A 6,672-nucleotide genomic window follows, 5' to 3' on the forward strand; every position below is an offset into this window, starting at 1 on the left:
TAACTGGTGTAGTTTTTGGTGCCTCATATGGTTTTATTAAAACATTCTATTTGGCTAATGCATTTGTAACAGTAGTAGGTTTTTTTGAGTCTTGACCAAGGAACACTACAGTGTTCCACACAGGGGAAAAAAGGGCAGAGTAGTCAGTAGTAGATGAGAGAAACAACCTGTTCACCCAGTCTGATGATCAGAATACCAGGTCTGACTTGAGACTAAGAGTCTTGTGTGACCTATTTTGGAAAATAAAATTAAATGCTCTTTTTATTGCCATCTTCTCCTAATTTCTCACCTACTGTGGCTTCAGGGCTTCACCTCTTCTAAAGACTTCAGTTCTGCAAGGCGCTGAGCAAACCCGGTGCTCTTGCTTAATCTGACAGAAACCCTGAGTCTCAGTGCCATGTGTTTGATAGAACTCTCTGGAGGCTAAAACTTTGTGTTTACAAGTAGTAAGTTAGCCTGCAGGAGTCTGAATACTGTGGGTAAGAGCCTAAGCAATCACTCATGCCTGATATTGTGATACTGTCCAGCACACTGCCTAATGAGGCTGTTTTCTTCATTGTTTTCAGCTACGTACTGTGAGCTGCAATGATTTTCAATTTTCTTCAGTCGTAGAAAGCATTTGCCTAACCTGGCTGAAATGAGCAGCAGCCCCTTGTAGAGAGATATATTCAGCTCACACTTCAAGGAATCTTTTAATTCCTGTTACCTGAATGCAGTTTTGCAGACCTTCACAGAAAATGGTCTGTTCTAATGTGGCCTATTTATTTCATAAAATGGGAAGTCACAGTGGTTTTTTATATATATTTGTCTGTATTTCATCTTATGGAAGAGGCTGCCAGAAGTTTCATTTGGTTACATTTTCTTTTCTAGATGAGGTGCCAGAAACTGGACCCAGAAGCTTAGGTTCTCCGTTTGCTGACAGAAGAAACTCTTGTTACACATAAGGACAGTAAAATACATTAGTTTGCTAAGTGGAAGGGAAAAGAGAGGAAAAATCAGGGACTGAATAAAATGGCATGGAAAAAGAGTCAGCAAACTAATTTGTTATTGAGGAGATTTGATGCCTGCAGCACCCACAGAATGCCAGCTACCAGTCATGGGGGAATCAGATTTGGTTTGTCGTCTGCCATATGGTAAATTTTTTTGAAGGGCCTCCCCAAAAGCTATTTAAAACCTGGCAGATTTTATGAAGGACTTAGCGCCTGTGAAGTTCAAGACTACCTCAAATCTTTTAACTGGTCAGACTTGCCCTCTCCTACCCTATTTTCAGGTCAGGTATAACTGTTTTCAGGGTGGGGTCTGTTCAGTGAGAAAATACAAAGCACAAACCAAACGTAAACTATAAAAGACCGGTTGGTCTTGTTCCATCCAAAACACGTACAAGGAGGTGGCTTTTCTTCGCTCAGGGAAAATGAAGTGTCATTTAGTGGGGTCCTACCAAGTGCTGTATAAGGCCCTACCAAGCAACTGCCAAAATACTTGATGAAAGGGTGTCCTCAAATATTTTTTGACTACTTAGAACACAAGCATGTAAAACTCTAAATGATAGAAAATCCAGAACTACACTGTGTATGTCATTAGCTCTCCAGAAAGTCCTGACATATGTTGGCCTATACCCTTACATTTTCCCAGTCCAGAGGTTCACTTGGATTACCATACAGGAAAAACTTCAAAAAGTTTGGGGAGTGCCTTTTCAAAGCCAGGGAAGAGCTATAAAATTCAGCAAATGAGCCAAGATACTACTTCTGTATCTGCTACATAATACAACAGTATCATCATCTTCCAGAGCTCACATCCAGAGACATGTAAAGGAACACAATGAAGAATACATTATCCATGACTGGCTTTTTCACCCCAACTATTTGTACATAAACAGATGTTGTGAACAGCAATTACAACAAAATGAAAACTTCACCTGAGCAGTAGATTCTAAGAGTAATCTGTAAGGCCTCAAGCAAACTGGCGAATGTGGAAACGTCCCAGTGTGACCATTCAGGAGGCACTCTGGGGGTCGCACTCACACCACCAAAGACTTTCACTGCTGGAATCCCGTCACCGTGGGAGGCTTCTGTGAACCAACAGTGCCTGCTAGACTGCTGCTCACCCCACCACAAAGCGGGCAATTAACGGCCTCTTGCCTACGCTCCCTGCCACCCAGAGCTCAACCTGCCGCTCCACGGCAGCTGCACCCAGATCTAACTACACCAAATTCATTCCTCAACACCAAAGTGCTGGAAAAAAGGCAATGGACAGAGGAGCAATATGTGCACAACAAGTACCAAGCAGAAGCTCACAAATAACTCGTCCGCATTTGCGGGGTCCCGCTCGAGAGGGGAGCAACCTTGTCGCCACCCCACCGGGGAAAATCCCTGGGCCGGTGCTGGTGAGACGCCAGAGGGATGAAGAGTGCCCCCTTTTCACCCACTGACACAATCTCTCAGCCCACCTTCCGCCCAGTCCCAGATGGATAGCTCTTGCCCACCAGGGTCAAAGGAGGTGACTCAGTCCCAGATAGATCCAACGAGGTTTTTAATGTAGGATCCAAGGTGTAGGAAAGATCAGGGTTGCAGAAGAAGGATCAGCTTAACAGGGAGACAGCCAAGCAGGAGGACACTGGGGAAAGAGTCCAGCCCGTTGAGGGAGGCTCCAGGGTATATATTTGGGCTAGGGTAGGAGGGATTACAATGTAAATGGTCCAATGGGGAAAGGGATGGGAAGAGGAGTTAGGATGAGGTAATACAGGGCAACCCAATGAAAGTTGAGCGGGGAGTGACTTCAGGTGAGTAACCAATGAACACTTGAGGTACTAAGAACATTCTAGATGGAGGCAGACACAACATTTGCTATTCCAATTTATATTACCATACTTTTCACAAGGATTCATGGGAGATTACTGCTGAGACTTGCTTTAAGTTAAATCAGTGACTCTTCCAATGGCATCCTTGTGGTAAGTTTTTCACACCCACCTCCTACACCCATTCTTAAAGTATTCAGTGTTGTAAATGACTGAATTGCTAACAGTGTTGCATAACCCTTATGAATTTCCAAGGGCCCGGAGCTGCAAATCAAATATATCACAGAGACTAAGTAAGTCTGCAATTATAAATTGGCATGGCTCTGACTCCTGTTTTATCAGAGAAATATACAGAAATTATATCTTCACACAAGAATGTTATCAAAACCGCTCTGCTATTGAGAAAAGGAAGACTACAAAAGACTGAAAACCTGGTGTGGTACCAGCTGATCAATTTCTGCAATAAAATTAACTGAATGGGGAAATAGCGTACTGATTTATACTGTTACTGCTGTTTTGAATGTTGTTGCAGTATTTCATAGTCAAAAGAACAAATGTTCCTGGGCTTTTATGGTAGGCTTTAGCTCACATCTAGCCTTGTGAAAGAAATTGCTTAATTTGGCCAGAAAAAAGTAATATATGAAATGGGTTTTTATTCAAGGAAAGGAAATAACGTGATTTTTTGATGAGGAGGAACTTCATGTCTGATGTAAAAAGGATATTTGAAACTTTTAGTACTAGGCTGGTAAATACCTAGAGAAATAGCAGCTTTTAGGCAAAAGCACTTCTTTTTGGTATTGAAGTCTTAGAGCTGTTTGACTTATCTGCAGAGGGCAGCGCTTGCATGGAGCACTCAAGCACCTTCCTGTCCCCAACTACAGGAGTCCAGGAGAATCTTACTGCAAAAGAGAAAAGGAAAATATGGGCACTTTAGGCAGCCTTCAGTCTAATCCAACTGGCTGAAGCCGAGCAGAAGGAAATCCAGGGAGAGTGTATTTAGTGGGTTAACATACCTGTACCATTTGTTTGTTTGCAAGTGACAATCTGATGAAAAGTTAGTGAGGGGTTATGTCTTAGAGAGAAAGACCTAACTAGATGATGACCAGATAGCAGAGATCACAATTCCTCAGAGGGGCTGTAGATTGGATATTTCAATTACCATCCACAGTGTGGTTTTATAAGGGAGAAACTTGTGCCTTTTCTTCTGTGAAAAAAATTTACATACTTGCAATTTGAGCTACGCTAGTGCTGGTTTAGAGCAAGGTTAACTGCATGGATCTGTGTAAGAGTAGTTTCCTCAAAATGTGTTGTCTGAAAAACAATAAGTACTGCTTGGAAAGAAGAAGGAGGCACTGCTGACTCCCTATTTGGCTTTCCATACTCAGTAAAGAACTGCATGACCAGGACAAGGACTGACAGGTCTTGAAAATGAAGATAAGACTTGTCTTCGTTAGTGTTAAAAATTCATACAAGAAATTCATAGCATTTTCTATATGTTTTAAATTAATTCTTCCATCTTCTTGATTTTTTGCTGTACTGGAAGCACTGTGGATAGATATATTAGACAAGACAAGAGTTGTTTGTCAGGTCAGAAAAGAGTATATAGCAGTAATCAGGGTGCAATGCATCCAGGCACAGCTTTTGTGCTCACCTAAGTAGTTACAGGTTTGTCCTTTTCCTAGAGTGTTACTCTAAATTAGCACGGGGACAATGTATGTGAATATTTAATTAATTAGGCATAAACCTGTGTTTTGACTTCGAGTCATGCTAACAAATGCAATATTTCTCGTGGCACTGGTGATCATATGAAAAATAAGAGGTCTGTGTTACCGTAAGTCTAGTGTTCCACAGCTGGTGTAACCAATTCTTGAGAAAAACCATATTCCAGCAGCCAGGATTCAGAAATTAATTTCTATTTCTTTACATCTTGTCTGTAGCCCTGTCCCTCTTATTTTAGGTTTCCCAGATCAGTAGAAATGAGGCAGCTAAGTAAATAATTAATCTTTTCATCACATGGATAAAGACCCACAGATGTTAAAACTTCCAAGCACTCAGCTATGAAAGCCCTGTGAATTCATTTGATGTCAAAGATGAAGATACATCAGATTTACATTTCTGGCATCTGGTTTAATCTCCCCTTATGTCTATCTTTTGTATGATCCATTTTGGGTAAACTGTGGATTTAAAAAGAAAGAGCGACCTCAACAAGGCAACTGAACTGCTGCTTATGTCACTCTGGTTTTAATTAGTGCCATTATTTAGTTACTGCTATATGGCACACTAAAGAATTAGCTTTATCACTTATTCTTTACTTAATATTGTCTGAATATTAGAGCATCAGGAAGAATAGCTATTATAGGAGCAGAAGTGCTTTATAGAATATCTATTTCAGATTCAAATCTCCAGCTGCTCCTCAGCCCTCAAATTCAGTGATCATGTGTATATTTTGTCTTATACTGTTTTAGCTCTTCCAAGTTTCATGCCCAGTCCTTGGATTCTTTTGTGCATACCTTGGATTGTTCCCGTTTGTGACGTGCTGAATGAGATGTACAAGATCTTTCTTACACTTCCTCTGAAAAAGAGCACTTTTATGCTGCCAGATAGCTTAATTTTTATAAAAATATATTAAAGTTGCCAAGGTACAAGATTAATCCCAACACATTTTAGTCAATGTTTTCCTGTCCTCCATATTTATATAACTCTGGCCTACAAACTTAATCCATTTTCCCCTTGAAACACTAGCACTTTATGTGCTCTCTGATAGTGCTGAGAAGCATGTTGTGATAAAGAATACAGAAAAAATATTAAGGGAAGGTCCTACTTTCTGTTAGTATTCACAGAATTTCAGAAAAGGATGAGATTGTAAGGGACCTTTGTAAGTAATTTTAGTAACGTACAATCAAAAAAGTATATACGGAAGCAGTTGCATCTTCTGTGGTGTTAAAACTTTGGCATAATATAATAGCTTGTTTGGCCTGTCCTTGCTTGATACTGTTTTTACTTTTTGATGTCTCATTAGCTGGCGAGATGGGAAATGTCTCACTAGAATGTATAGTATTTCTGTTTCACTTCCATTTGCAAACGCATGTTGATGCAGATGGACTGTTCAAATTTGTTGCCCACAAGTAAGTACCTGGTTTGTTTAAGAGAAGAGTTTTTTCTTCTTGTGGTGTTCTCTTCTGCAGAATATACCTGTCTGCAGAATGCGTCTTTCTTTTTCATCTGTGTACTAGGCAGCTGGATGCTGTTTGCTTCCTTCTCACCTTTATCACAAGCAACAGTTAAATATTTTTTTCAGTTTCCATTTTCTTAGTCTTAGAACAAGGATTGGTCTGTGCCAGGGTCTCACTTTCACATATTAGGGCTATTTTTTCAAGTTTCCACTGGATCTACATCTGTAACCTGAAATAATACTGTGGTTCTCTTACTACCTGGCCTACAGAAAAAGGACCAAACTAGGTGTTACCTCTTTGAGATTTTGTGAAGCCTTCATGTTTCTCAAGTTTGTGGCTTTTTATGAGACCACAGCATTTAAGGACTAAAGGGAACATGTTGTTTTGAAATGAAGACCTTGAAAACAATCAGCAGTCTCTCCTCATTTCTTTCTTGTTCCCAGTTCATGCATTTATTAGTGGCATTAGCTTACAAGGAAACCTCATTAAGGTTCTTTTCCTTACCAAGAATAAAGCCTGTAGGGACAGGAAGCATGCTTTTCAATAGAAAACATTTAGTTTCAATAATGAATGTTAGCAGCATCAGAACACACAACAACATGAGTGATATTTTAAACAAAATAACAAAATGAGTTTGGGACAGAGGTTGAATGTAGGACATTCTCAGTCCAGACAGCATATTTTTAAAGCAGAATTTTTCTGCAT

The sequence above is a fragment of the Passer domesticus genome, chromosome Z (assembly GCF_036417665.1).
Source record: "Passer domesticus isolate bPasDom1 chromosome Z, bPasDom1.hap1, whole genome shotgun sequence".
NCBI lineage: Eukaryota > Metazoa > Chordata > Aves > Passeriformes > Passeridae > Passer > Passer domesticus.